The sequence below is a fragment of the Pinus tabuliformis genome, chromosome 7 (assembly GCF_031772625.1).
Source record: "Pinus tabuliformis cultivar Carrire ecotype Pingquan chromosome 7, CPIR1, whole genome shotgun sequence".
In the NCBI taxonomy this organism is placed as follows: Eukaryota; Viridiplantae; Streptophyta; class Pinopsida; order Pinales; family Pinaceae; genus Pinus; species Pinus tabuliformis.
Window position 1 is genome coordinate 1,518,604,571 of NC_142293.1, and position 15,850 is coordinate 1,518,620,420.

Sequence of the window (15,850 nt, forward strand, 5' to 3'; positions counted from 1 at the left end):
TGACCTTTCCTTTATGTCCATGAACTTCACTATTACTGGTTGATGGTGTATTGTCAACATGATCATCAGAGGTTGATGACACTTGATGGTGCGAATGAGGAAAGAATTCTCTCAAGATCTAAGGAAGACAAGGACAGTCTCGATGAAAATGGTCTCCTTTATGAATTACGCAAGGAAATCTGGGTTTGTGAGCTTTAATTTATAGATTTTCAACTGATGATTCATGGTTGCCCCCTTGCTGAATTAGCTTCTTCTTCTCCTTCCCTTTCTTCTGCTTCTTAACCACCTGGTTACCAGCATCACTGCTTTCACCAAGCGAAGAGGAAGAAGGGGAGGGAGAAATCAACGAAGAAGAAGGCAAAGGGTCAACTTCAATATCAACTTGACGTTGGTTCAATTGCAGAGGAATCACAGTATTTTGAACCACAGAGGTTGAGAATAGCCATATCGGCAAGCTAATTGTAATTCCCGGAAGGGACAATGTAGCCATATACGGAGCACCAATATTTCCCCAAGAAGAAAAAAGAATAGGATTCCCCTCAAAAGGGATTCCTTGATTGGTGGATCCCGTATTTGTCTCCATATATCTCATCCTAAGATCAACTAAGGAACATGTATGTTATTCTGAATTTAATAAATTTTAATGATGCTTTGACACAACTTCGCTTTTTCAATTTTTAAGAGTCGAGAAAAAGCTAAAGATGACTCTAGTCCCATTCGATTTTTAATGAGCCTGAAGTGACAAGTGCTCAGATGGACCTTTTCTTTTAAAGAGTAAAAAAGGAATGAAAGTGACACTCTGGAAATCTAGACAGAGGGATTACCAAACCAATTGCAAAACTGCAATATACACCTTGGTGACAAATTAAAGAGAAATTACGAAGGACTTATGTACGACATTTAATCTTCCTGAATGTTGTGTTCAGTGCATTGCGATCGATAGGGAAGCAGACATGGCTTCCTATGGATAAAGGATATAAGGCTATTGTGGTCTCCCAATATATATGTGGCGGTACAGGGAGCACAAGTCTGTGCTAGCACTTGTCGTATCAAAGAGGAGGAATCACCCAACCTTCAATGAAAACGACAGTTACTAGTTTTTACGACGCAAGAACACGTCTCTAGCCTAGACCTCTAGATGTGTTGCGTTAGGTTCCAAAGTGTTATTAGGTTCATTGAGATTTATTTTAGAGCTGATCTTGCTTAAAATTTTGCCTTTCAATGGTTCACCATGTGATGTTGATTTGAAATTCCTAAAAGTGCAATCTTTAATGATAAACAATTGTTGTTTATTTTGATCAATGAAAATCTTAGCTACTAGGGAAAGAAATTACGATTCTTTCAAACAAAGAGCAAAGAACACACACTAATGCACTTTCCTAAATCATTTTTTGCACACAAACTAAATGCAGATGCAAATGCATGTATTTGTTTTCGTTCCCCTTAATGTGAAAAATAGAAAACTAAGTGTAGCAAAGATCTAAAATATTTTACTCAAAGCGACATTTCGAAAATTTCTTTTTTCAAAATAGAAAGGAAGACTAAACGACACTTATCAATTTCGAATAGAAAATGCTTTCGACACTTCAAAATATCAACAAATCAAATCAAATACTTGAAGAAAATTTCAATTGACTATTCAGGGAAGGAAGAATCAACGACACTTCTCTTTTCGACACAAAACGACAGTTACGACACTTTTTGTACCAAAACGACAGATCGATTTAATAAAATTTTTGACAAAGGATTTTAAATGATGGACAAATACATAAAAACATTTACTAATCCTAATCAATGGAGGTTGATCTATGTGATGCAAGCAAGCTTTAGTAAGGAGGCACTGTTCATAAGTAGCGAATCAACAAAACAAAACTGAAAACAAGAACAAAAACCCAAAATTTCAAGAATGGAAATGGGTCCAATTAGTCATCACACTTGGGCTTCATAGAAACAAGGATGAATCACACCTACTACAGTCAGGAAGTGTGATGCATACTGCTTGATAGTGACGGACAGTGCGATGGGCCAGGGAGCGCAATCGAAGAGGGTTTTGGCTCAAATTTGCAGCTAATTTCAGTGAGTTAAGCTGAGCTATGATGGACAGTAAAGATAAAAGTAGAGAGGAATGATATTGGGAGGTTTTTGAGCTACCAAAAAGGCATCTAGAATGCTTGTAATTCAAATGTTCAATTCATAAACTAAACCGAAGATTTACTGAAGCAGCATTCATCAACTATGTAATTGTAGGGCAAAAGTAGTTCGAAGGCTACCTGGATGACTTTAGGCTCCATCTATAGTTTATAAAAAAAAAAGAAATAACCAACAAACATCTATTCGATCCCCAGCAGAGTCACCATTTTGTTTCTGGCAAAACTAGTGTCTTTTTGATCGACTAGCCCTCTAGGTTTGGCAACTACCCTAGAAACAACAGTTCAAAGCAAATCACGATTTCTTCTATGTATAATGGATAAGAGAAAGACAAAGGAACCAACCTAGATCTTCCACTTAACTCCTTGCTTGATCTCTCCCCCCTTTGATAGAGCTTGCAACTCCTCTCTATACTTATCTCGCTTGGAGAGTACTTGTAGAAACACAGTAACAAAGAACCGTCAAAGCATCTTGATCTATTATATCATAAGCATTACAGAATCAGAAATATAATGAACATACAATGGCATTCATAAACAATAACATTCATAACTGCAAAGTTATATGGAAGAAAACTCGAAGAACTTTATTAAATAGAAGGGAGAATTACAACCCAATTGTCTAATCTAGCATCATCCTCCCAGCATCGAAGCCCTCTTCACCTCATGAAATAGCAAGATCACACCAACAATACAATGCTCTTTCTCAAATACAAACTATCAGCACTTCCTTACAAATTACAAAATTCCAGCCTCTAGATCTCAGATGAGGGATTCATTTATAGATGTGTGGAAGGGTGTGAGTCATCTCTGGGTTTTTGATTAGTGTCATTCCACTTGTTGCATTTGGTTCCACTTGGATATTTCTTGGATCTCTTACTCATCCTTGGGCGAATTCAGAGAGGCAAGTGTCATAAGAGAAGTTTCTAGAAGATTCCATGAGCATCCACTTAGCAAACTGTCTCAGACATTTGTCCATCCTCGCTCATTTCGCCCTACAGAATGTCTCATCAGTATGCATCACACCTGGCTAGTGTAGAAGTTAGTATGCATCACACCCTGACAGTGGAGCATTCAATCGAGTTTAGGGCAATTCTGGATGGCTTTTCAAGTGGAACTTTTGGGAATGATGTAATTAGTTGACCATGTTATTTTAGGGTATGAAACAGCAATTTAAGGGGTTGAAGAGCCCTATATTATTAACATATAAGATTGGGGTTGAAGTGCCAAAATATGTCTATAACACTCTGTGAGCTCTAGTGAACTCAACTAAGCTCTCTGGGTTTATGGTGTAACTATTTTTTACAAGCTCTTGGCTCAAGTCCTGTCTTTTTTTACAAAAAAACAGTGAGTTTAGACACCATTTTATCCCTTGGCTCTTGAAGCTCTGGCTCCTGGTTTTGGCTCTTGGCTTTGGCTCTTGGCTCTTGGTTTTGGATCTTGGCTTTGACACTCTGGCCCTTGGCTCTGGATCTTGGCTCTCACTCTGGCTCTTTAGCTCTGTCTCTAGCTCTCTAGCTCTTCACTTTGGCTTCTTTCTGCCTTCTGCAACCTTCAACTCTATGGCTTTGCACTTGAACTTAAAGTGACCCCAAGGCTCCCTCAGCTGCTCTCCTCAGTATATCTTTGGCTCTCTCTCTCTCTCTCTCTCTACTCTCTTGGATCTCTACTACTACTGCTTTCAGGATTCAACAACAAATGATAACTCAGCCACCGTCAACAACTCAACAACCTTCAACAACTCAGCCAGCCCCTCTGCCTTTGACATCCATGGCTTTGAAGCCAAAATGGTGTTGTCTGTTCATTGTCCCTCTCGGGCTCTTCGTCTTCCTATTTTGGTCCGCTCGAATCCCTTCTTTGAGCGTTAGCAATCATTGCTAAATTCCCTCGAGGATGAATGCCACCTATTCAATAACAGAATGAACCACCAGCGCTTAAAATTCCCTAGAAATAGTCATTCTGTGTTAACACAGGGAAACACTACAATACACGAAAATATCCACAGGAAACACTATTCCCAAAATCCAAATTTTCATAAATGTGCTTTATTTTCCTATCAGCTCTCCCTGTGAATCGCTATCGCATGTCATAATGCCTGTTCAATAGGTTTCCCCTTTGTATTTTTAAAATACGTTAAAACATGGAAGATAATGCAAATATGGCTTTGGGCAGATTTGAAATGTTATATATTTTCATTCCGGAACCCTTTCAGGTCTGGTTTACATTGCATCAATGCTCCCCTTTGTATTTTGCTTAATAAACGAAATACACGAAACTACGTTAAAAATGCCATCGAACAGATTTCAAAGTATATTAAATCTAGCTTATCGCCCCAGCGACCGCTTCATGTATACAACCTATAACATATCGGCACCACTCCATGGTAATGTGTTGATGTGATATTGCGATGCAACTTGTCGCAATTGCATACCGCATAAGCCTGCGGCCTTCCCATATAATATGGTTTATGCCAACGCCAATTGCGATTGTCGATCCGCCTGTCACCACCAATGTGATATGATGATAGGATTTGCATTGTTGATTGGCGAGATCCGACGACACCTATTCACTACCTCTTTGACCTCTGATAGGCTCTCTTTCTACCATTTTCTCATGTTTTTAGCCTCTTTCCCAAAAAACAAAAGGGGAACTTCTGTTTATGATAAATCCTTCATCCAAAGTCCATTTTCGCCCATTCAAGTTGTGTTGGATTCAGAATGAGGAGATCTTTGCAATGAGACTATTTTTGAGAGCATCCTGCGACTTTCATTTTCCTCTGATTTACAAAGGAGGTGTTCCATTTGGCACCTTTAACCTCTTATATGAAGTCTTTTAGACTTAGATATTTATCCAGGATCCATTTTTGGATCATGCCTTCCCACTAAAAGAACTTTTGGTCTCCAAAAGATTGATATACTGATCTGAACAATAAATGAGAGTGACTCACCCTCTTCTTTCAACCTCCCTACACTTGCCTTTGCATAGTGCCTCCACACCAATAGTTTCTGACCACTTCTGTTCTTGAATGGGCTGGTCTTATTTGGAAGACCTATCTTCCTCCTTGCCTTCCTATAGAATTTTGGTTGAGATGGTCATAGAAGGTGGTTTGAAATTATTTTCCTTGGTCATTGATCCAAGGTGGCTCAAACAAACTGTCATTTGTACCTGTTTGAAAGATGCCAACAACAACTGTTAACAACAACATGCATACAGAAAACAACTTGGATGGCCTAAACTCCTGCTTCAACAAAAGAAACAGATTTCACATCTTGTGAACACCTCCATGTCTTACATCTATATACAAATGATGGACTAGATAACAAGCCCACAAAGCATGCATTTAAAAAAATAACCCTTCAATTAAAGCATATAGAAAAATACCATTTGGACTCTTTTTCAACAGATGAAACACTTCATCATTATCTCCATTTGGAGACCAAGTTAACTTATCCCAAGTCAACATGGCATCACATGCATGTCAAAGCAATCACCCCTGCAAGTTAATTACACATACATGTTCAAAAAAAATGAAATCATCAACATCCTTGTGTTCATGCATGTCATGCTCATGCATGCATTTCCTCCTTCAACTTTCACTTAAGCATATCGTACTTTCGAAGTTGAAATGAAATATAATGTAGATGCATCAATAGACATGCAATCTCAATCGGATAAGAACTCTAACCCTTCCTTACCAATAAGTTTCAAAGGTACTACCTCTATCTACACATCAACATCAACATTTGAATCATTTTGAGACACATCACTCATGGAATCTTCCTTTCCATTTCTGCCATCTTCTTTTTCCACTTTCTTCATCTTTGGTGGAAGCATTGTTGGATTTAGTGTCCAACATTTTGTAGCAAGATGTCCTCGCTTATGGTAGTAAGTGCACTGCATGTGCATCCTCTTTATAGCATGGTTTGCCTTGTGTAATGGACCTTTCGCTACTTGCTTCTTTTCCTTCAAAGATTTCCTGTATGTGGCCATTCTCTTCCAACATCTAGAAACATTATGGTTATCCAAACCACAAAAGGAACATGCAACTGTTTCCCTATACTTATGTGGAAATTTATCATGCTTTGTAAAATCAAAAGGAAAATGTTTAGAACTAGATTTATACCTTCCTCTTTCACCTTTATTTCCTTCATGAGGAGATGGAGCAAATGAAGAAGTGGCCCCCTTTGGAACACCATCAATCTCTTCAAGATTGTTAGAGTCTCCCCAACTCCCTATTTCAACTATGTGCTTCTAAACCCCTGCATCCTGTAATTGAGGTTTCAAGGTATTGTGTTCCTCTTGAATACAACCTTCACACTTTTGAGGTAGAGGACATGAACTGAAACTCCTTCTTGGGAGTGTTTCAATGGTTTTCATGGCAGCTTTGGAATTCTCTCCATAAGACTGTCCATAGCCAAGACACAAATACTTAGGCCTTTCCTCAACCATTATTGGTTCAACAATACCTTGTGCATGCTTTACCAAGCCCTTTCCTTCATAGCCCATCTTGGACATTAGCTTGGAACCTATACCATTAGTATGTTTTTCAAAAGAACCAATATAAGAATTCTCAGAGGAATTTGAAGACAAACTGGAATGGCTTACCTCTTCTTCAAGTTGGTACTTGACTAAGGCTTCTTGGGAAAGAAAGGGTTGTGTTTCCAACTCATTCATCCTCTTTAGGTTCATATTTGCAATATGAAGTTGCCTCTCCATTTCCTGCAGTTTGTCAGCAAGCAACTACTTCTCTTCCTTCATGGAATTCAACTATTCTTTAAGTATGCTACTCTTCCTTCCATCCTCATACATTTCTCTCACCATATCCATCATTGTGGACAACTCTTGCTTCATGTATTCATAAAAGAATCTTGTGAAATGAGCAGAATTTGAGGACCCACTTATAGAAGTTGTCATTATGCCAATGAACAAAAAAAACTTCAACAACATAAATAAAGAGATCATTTAAGCAACCTCTTGCAAAAAACCTCTTGTGCTTTGGGTTGCCTTTAGGTCCTTCGAGATAAGAAGAGTGCCTTCAACCCTTCTCCTTCTTATCCTTCCTCGACTGAGCTATCAATAGCTTTCCCTTCACCTCTACAAACTCAACAAATAGTCAGTCTACAAACAAGCATAAAATCAATTAGAAAATCAATCCTTGACTGCCCAAACACCTTTAAGACAAGCAATCTTTGCTCTGTCAATCAAGCATTCTAATATAACCTTCCTTGAAGGTGAGGTTAATCAATATTAAGCTCTGATACCACCTGATCAGAAAATGGGGCTCTTAGGTTTCTTGTCTAATCTACAAGAACCTCTCCCACTCCCAAAGCTTCAATATTTTCCCAAGTCTTAATGATTAACCATTGCGGAATTAAGAAATGCTTGAAAATATACGTATATGCCTACATTTATTGTTGGTTGTTTATGTGCTTTAAATTTTGTTGCATATGCTAATAGATAAATGTGCTTAAACATATATATAAATGAATATAACAGTGAATAATGCAGCAGTAATAATAGACACATAAGACGATAGTTTCATTAGGAGTTCACCCACAACTCTTTTGCTACATCTCTGTGAGCTCTAGTCAACTCAACTAGGCTCTCTAGGATTATGGTGTAAGTATATTTTACAAGCTCTTGGCTCAACTTCTATTGTTTTTACACAAAAACATTGGGTTGAGACACCATTTTATCCCCTGGCTCTTGAAGCTATGGCTCTTGGTTCTGGCTCTTGGCTCTAGCTCTTAGCTCTTGGTTCTAGCTCTTGCCTCTAACTATGGCTCTTTGGCTCTTGCCTCTGGATCTTGGCTCTAACTGTGGCTCTTTGGCTCTCACTCTAGCTCTCTGGCTCTTCACTTTGGCTTGTTTATTCCTTCTGTAACCTTCAGCTCTCTGGCTTTGCACTTGAACTTCAAGTGACCCCAAGGCTCCCTCAACTACTCTGCTCAGTAGCTCTTTGGCTCTCTCTCTCTCTCTCTCTCTCTGCTCTCTAAACTCTCTGCTGCTACTGCTTTCAAAATTCAGCAACAAACAAAAACTTGGCCACCGTCAACAAATCAGCAGCCCTCAACAACTTAGCCAGCCTCTCTCTCTTTGACATCCATGGCTTTAGAGCCAAAACAACATTGTCTGCTCATTGTCCCTCTCGGGCTCTTCATCTTCCTATTTTGGTCTACTTAAATTCCTTCTTTGAGCGTTAGCAATCATTGATAAATTCCCTCGGGGATGAATGCCACCTATTCCATAACAGAATGAACCACCAACGCTTAAAATTCCCCAGAAACAGTCGTTCTATGTTAACACAGGAAAACACTGCAATACACGGAAAGATACGCAAGAAACATTGTTCCCAGACTTTAAATTTTCATAAATGTGCTTTATTTTCCTATCGCGTCTCCCTATGAATCACTATCGCATGTCGCAATGCCTGTTCAATAGGTTTCCCCTTTGTATTTTTAAAGTACGTTAAAACATGGAAAATAACACAAATATGGCTTTGGGCGGATTTGAAATGTTATATATTTTCATTCCGAAACCCTTTCAGGTCCGATTTACATTGCATCGACGCTCCCATTTGTATTTCGCTTAATAAATGAAATACATGAAAATACATTAAAAATGCCATCGAACAGATTTCAAAATATATTAAATCTGGCTTATCACCCCATTGGGTCCGGCCACCGCATCGCATATACAACCTATAACATATCAGCCCCACTCCATGGTAATGTGTCAATGTGATATTGCGATGTGACTTGTCACAATCACATATCGCATAAGCCTGCGACCTTCCCATATAATATGTTTTATGCCAACGCCAATTGCGATTGTTGATCCGCCTGTCACTGCCGATGTGATATGCCAATGGGATCTGGATTGTTGATTGGCCAGATTCAACGGTCCCTGTTCACTACCTATTTGACCTTAGATAGGCTCAATTTTTGTTGTTTTCTCATGTTTTTAGCCTCTTTCCCAAAGAACAAAAGGGTAACTTCTGTTTATGATAACTCTTTCATCCGAAGTCCAGTTTTTCCCATTCCAGTTGCGTTGGATTCAAAATGAGGGGATCCCTGAAATGAGACTATTTCTGAGAGCAACCTGCAACTTTCATTTTCATTTGATTTACAAAGGAGGTGTGTTATTTTGCACCTTTAACCTCTTATATGAAGTCCTTTAGACTTAGAGATTTATCTAGGATCCATTTTTGGATCACACCTTCCCACTAAAAGAACTTTTGGTCTCCAAAAGACTGATATACTGAAATGAACAATAAATGAGAGTGACTCACCCTCTTCTTTCAGCCTCCCTACACTTGCCTTTGCATAGTGCCTCTGCACCAATAGTTTCTAACCACTTCCCTTCTTGGATGGGCTAGTCTTCTTGGGAAGAACTATCTTCCTCCTTGCCTTCCTACAGAATTTCTGCTAAACTGGTCATAGAAGGTGGTTTGAACTTCTTTTCCTTTGTCATTAATCCAAGGTGGCTCAAACAAATTTGAAGTAAATCTTCTCCACAAACATTCATTTGTACCTGTTTGAAAGCTGCCAACAACAACTGTTAACAACAACAGGCATACAGAAAACAATTTGGATGCTCTAAACTCCTGCTTCAACAAAAGAAACAGATTTCACATCTTGTGAACACCTCCTTGTCTTACATCTGTATACAAATGATGGACTAGATAACAAGCCCACAAAACATGCCTTTAAACAAATAACCCTTCAATTAAAGCATGTAGAAAAATACCATTTGGACTCTTTTTCAACAGATGAAACACTTCATCATTATCTCCATTTGGAGACCAAGTTAACTTCTCCCAAGTCAACATGGAATCACATGCATGTCAAAGCAATCAACCCTACAATTTAATTACACATACATGTTCAAAAACAAGGAAATCATCAACATCCCTGTGTTCATGCATCTCATGCTCATGCAAGCATTTCCTCCTTCAACTTTCACTTAAGCACATAGTACTTTCGAAGCTGAAATGAAATATAATGTAGATGCATCAATAGACATGGAATCTCAATCAGATAAGAACTCTAACCCTTCCTTACCAATCCCTTTCAAAGGTACTACCTTTCTCTGCACATTAGCATGAACATGTGAATCATTTTGAGACACATCACTCATGGAATCTTCCTTTCCATTTCTGCCATCTTCTTTTTCCACTTTCTTTAGCTTTGGTGGAAGCATTGTTGGATTTAGTGTCCAACATTTTGCAGCAAGATGTCATTGCTTATGGCAGTAAGTGCACTACATGTGCATCTTTTTGATAGCATGGTTTTCCTTGTGCAATGGATGTTTGGCTACTTGCTTCTTTTCCTTCAAAATTTTCCTGTATGTGGCCATTATCTTCCAACATCTAGAAAAATTATGGCTATCAAAACCACAAAAGGAACATGCAACTCTTTCCCTATACTTATGTAGAAATTTATCATGCTTTGTAAAATGAAAAGGAAAATGTTTAGAACCAGATTTATACCTACCTCTTTCACCTTTATTGCCTTGATGAGGAGGTGAAGTAAATGAAGAAGTGGCTCCCTTTGGAAAACCATCAATCTCTTTAAGGTTGTTAGAGTCTCCCCAACTCTCCGGTTCAAGTGTGTGCTTCTGCACACCTACATCCTGCAATCGATGTTTCAAGGTATTGTATTCCTCTTAAATACAACCTTCACACTTTTGAGGTAGAGGACATGAATTGAAACTCCTTCTTGGGAGTGTTTCAATGGCTTTCAGGCAGCTTTGGAATTCTCTCCATAAGACTGTCCATAGCCAAGACCCAAATACTTAGGCCTTTCCTCAACCATTATTGGTTCAACACTACCTTGTGCATTCTTTTCCAAGCCCTTTCCTTCATTGCCCATAATGGACATTGGCTTCGAACCTATGGCTTTAGTATGTTTTTCAAAATAACCAATATAAGCATTCTTAGAGGAATTTGAAGATAAATTGGAATGGCTTACCTCTTCTTCAAGCTGGTACTTGACTAAGGATTCTTGGGCAACAAACGACTGTGTTTCCAACTCATTCATCCTCTTCAGGTTCATATTTGCAATATGAAGTTGCCTCTCCATTTCCTACAATTTGTTAGCAAGCAACTGCTTCTCTTTTTTCATGGAATTCATCTGTTATCTAAGTATGTTTCTCTTCCTTCCATCCTCATACATTTTTCTCGCCATATCCATCATGGTGGGCACCTCTTGCTTCATGTCTTCATCAAAGAATCTTGTGAAGAGAGTAGAATTTGAGGACCCACTTGTAGAAGTTGTCATTATGCCAATGAACAAAGAAAACTTCAACAAGATAAATAAAGAGATTATTTAAGCAACCTCTTGCAACAAACCTCTTGTGCTTTGGGTTTCCTTAAGGTCCTTTGGGATAAGAAGAGTGCCCTCGGCCCTTCTCCTTCTTGTCCTTCCTGCACTGAGCTATCAATAGCTTTCCCTTCACCTCTGCAAACTCAGCAAATAGTCAGTGTGCAAACGAGCATATAATCAATTAGAGAGTCAATCCTTGACTACCCAAACACCTTTCAGACAAGCAATTGTTGCTCTGTCAATCAAGCATTCTGATATAGCCTTCCTTGAAGGTGGGGTTAATCAATCTTAAGCCTTGATGCCACCTGATCTGAAATGGGGCTCTTAGGTTTCTGGTCTAATCTACAAGAACCTCTCCCACTCCCAAAGCTTGAATATTTTCCCAATTCTTAATGATCAACCAATGCGGAATTAAGAAATGGTTGAAAGTATAGGTATATGGCTATATTTATTGTTGGTTGTTTATGTGCTTTAAATTAATTTCTATATGCTAATATGTAAATGTGCTTAAACATATATATAATTGCATATAACAGTGAATAATGCAGTAGTAATAATAAACATATAAGACAACAATTTAATTAGGAGTTCACCCACAACTCTTAGGCTGCATCTTTGAGAGCTCTAGTCAACTCAGCTAGGCTCTCTGGGATTATGGTGTAAGTCTTTTTTACAAGATCTTGGCTCAACTCCTGCTATTTTGCCACAAAAATAGTGGGTTCAGACACCATTTTATGCCACGGCTCTTGATGCTCTGGCTCTTGGCTCTAGCTCTTGGCTTTGGCTCTTGTCTCTTGGTTCTGGCTCTTGGGTCTAACTCTGGCTCTTTTTCTCTTTGCTCTACCTCTTGGCTTTGACTCTGGCTCTTTGGCTCTCGCTCTGGCTCTCTGGCTCTTCACACTGGCTTGTTTCTACCTTCTGTAACCTTCAGCTCTCTAGCTTTTCACTTGAACTTCAAGTGACCCCAAGGCTCCCTAAGCTGCTCTGCACAGTAGCTCTTCAACTCTTTCTCTCTCTTTCTACTCTCTCAGCTCTCTGCTACTACTACTTTCAGAAATCAACAATAAACAACAACTCGGCCACCATCAACAACTCAGCAACCCTCAACAACTTAGCCAGCCCCTCTATCTTTAACATTCATGGCTTTGAAGCCAAAATGGCGTTGTCTATTCATTGTCCCTCTTAGGTTCTTGATCTTCCTGTTTTGGTCCACTCAAACCCCTTCTTTGAGGATTAGCAATCATTGCTAAATGCCCTCAGGGATGATGCCACCTATCCCATAACGGAATGAACCATCGGTGCTTAAATTTCACCAGAAACAGTTGTTCTATGTTAACACAGGAAAACACAACAATACATGGAAAAATATGCGAGAAAAATTGTTCCTGGACTTCAAATTTTCATAAATGTGCTTTATTTTCCTATCAGGTCTGCCTACGAATTACTATCACATGTCACAATGTCTGTTCCATAGGTTTTCCCTTTGTATCTTTAAAATATGTTAAAACATGGAAAATAATGCAAATATGGCTTTGGGCGGATTTGACATGTTATATATTTTCATTCCAGAACCCTTTCGGGTCTGGTTTACATCGCATCAATGCTCCCCTTTGTATTTTGCTTAGTAAACGAAATACACAAAAATACGTTAAAAAAGCCATCGAATGGGTTTCGAAATATATTAAATCTGGCTTATCTCCCCATCGAATTTGGACATCACATCGCACATATAACCTGTAGCATATCGGCCTCGCTCCATGGTAATGTGTCAATGCGATATTGCGATGCGACTTGTCGCAATTGCATATCGCATAAGCCTGTGACCTTCCCATATAATATGGTTTACACCAACACTGATTGTGATTGCCGATCTGCCTATCACTGCAGATGCGATATGCCAATCTGATCTAGACTGTTGATCGTCCAGATCCGACAACCCCTATTCACTGCCTCTTTGACCTCCGATAGGCTTGCTTTCTGCTATTGTCTCATGTTTTTAGCCTCTTTCCCAAAGTACAAAAGGGGAACTTCTGTTTATGATAACTCCTTCATATGAAGTCCATTTTCACCCATTCAAGTTACGTTGGATTCAGAATGAGGAGATCTCTGCAATGAGACTATTTCTGAGAAAAACTTGTGACTTTCATTTTCCTTTTATTTACAAAGGATGTGTGTCATTTGGCACCCTTCACCTCTTATATGAAGTCTTTTAGACTTAGAGGTTTATCCAATATCCATTTGCATCACATGGAAACTATGACCTTTGGTTCAAAATTTTCATCATAAGATTCTCCCTAAAATGGAAAAATTATGTATTGTAATTGTATTTTATTTTTATTTTTTGAATATGATAATTTATATGAACAATTGGACAAGGAAACCCTCTTTATAGTCCATGGTGTAGAAATTTGAGTGTAATCTAGAATTTCTAATCGTACTAATTACTTGTGATTGTTATATATGTTCTTGATTTAGTATTTTCTTGATTCAATTAGGTAATCAAGCAATTATGGAAGTATAATTTAAAAGAATACAAGAGACATCATAAATTAGGCTAAAAGACAAATAAAATCCTGCAAGGGGAAACCCAATAATCCTTTCCTTATAGAATCTTTTGTTAGACAAAGAAATCCAAGTCATAGATAGACTAACCAGTAATCCAAATTCCAAGTCAAACCTCCCTATGTTTTTCCACAATAGTGTCTTTAAAATGCCATATGCTACTGCAATCAAGTGTCTCAACAATTCTCACAATACAAAAAATATGTTGCCATAGTAAGTGCAGATACTAGAGATCTATGTTTCCATACTAGGCTCTCATCATTACAAAATATTATCCCTCAAATAATTCACATACAACATAAGATAAGTGTCTCATATAGATATGAATATTGTCCTTCGTAAAAGAGATACAAATTGGTTCCGAGTGATGAAGTATAGATGCCAATATATAGTTGTTCGCTCATACGAAGGGACACGTCCTTTGGGAAAGTTGAATTGTCCTCAGGAGGGCCAACTTGGTCAATTTGGAGACACAAAATCATACTTAACAATTAAATTTTATTTCTTTAAATGTCCAAGTAGGACATGATAAAATAACTTTTTCTTTTAAATCAAACACCATCTTTTTTAGTTTTTATAATAACAAAATTATGAAGACTGAACTTGGTTATATTTCCAACACAAGGTACTATGTTCATGAATTTTAGTAGTTTCAAATGTGACATAAAAATTTCCTTTGGTTTACTATCCAATTAAACTTCTCGCTCCACAACATTTATTTCTCAATTCTTTCTAGTCTAGGCATTCAAGCCAAGAGTCAACAATGTGATCAACAAATAATTTTACCTATGTTCCAACATCTCAATGAGGTTTCGATTGGGTATAAAGGTTATTTTATAGTGATTGTAACTTTGGTCATCTCAGCTACGAATAAATATTAATAGTCAAATGCCTAATGAAGAATTTCTAGTTCATACAATTCCAAAAATTATATCATCTATTTTCTAGGCCAATCATCATTTTAAAGTTCTCAAAAATTAGTGAACACACACTTAGGCTATCATAGTTGATAATTGTTGCAGTTTAAATAAAATTAGATTGGGAGGTTGGTTTCTCTCTAGGATCCTATATTTTCTCCTTCAATTTTGATGTTTAAGTGGCATGAGATACTTTCCTAGAAAAAAAAATTAGTTGTCAATGCATACTAGTTATGGTATCATTTTTATGCTTTATCAATGAGGCTAATAATCGTCAATGTAGTACGTAAATGACCATAATAGTAAAGATAGAATATGATAACTAAGGAAGTCAAAAATTATTGAAATTTTGAGTAATTATAAAAGACATTAAGCCCTATATAAGCCCTATGTTACCCCATCCCCCTTCTTAATCCCTGCATATTAATTTATTACATTTCTATTGTTATATTATTATATTGGCTAGAAACTTCATGGCCCCATTGTATTATAATTGTACCAATTGTCTCCTATATATACACTAAATAGAATTAGTCATAGGATCATCAAATATTTTATTGTGCATTGTATTCATTGTAAAAGGAGGTTACTCAATCGAAGAGGACTATAATTATTGGTTTCTTATCATTTTTAAGGTGCAAGGTTCATGAAATTTAATATTAGTGGTACATTGCTATATATATATATATATATATATATATATAGTATTACTGATATTGTTACCCGTTTCGTAGAGATAGCAAAAAAATGACCCAATTTTCAAAAGTGGTGATGCCGAATGCACATGTTTTTTTTAGAACATGGTTTTTGGAACTTTAATTTTTTTTCATGTTCAAGGATGAAATCAAGTTTTAGAGTGGTAGTGATTTTCATGCTGATTTTAAAAAGTGAGTATTCT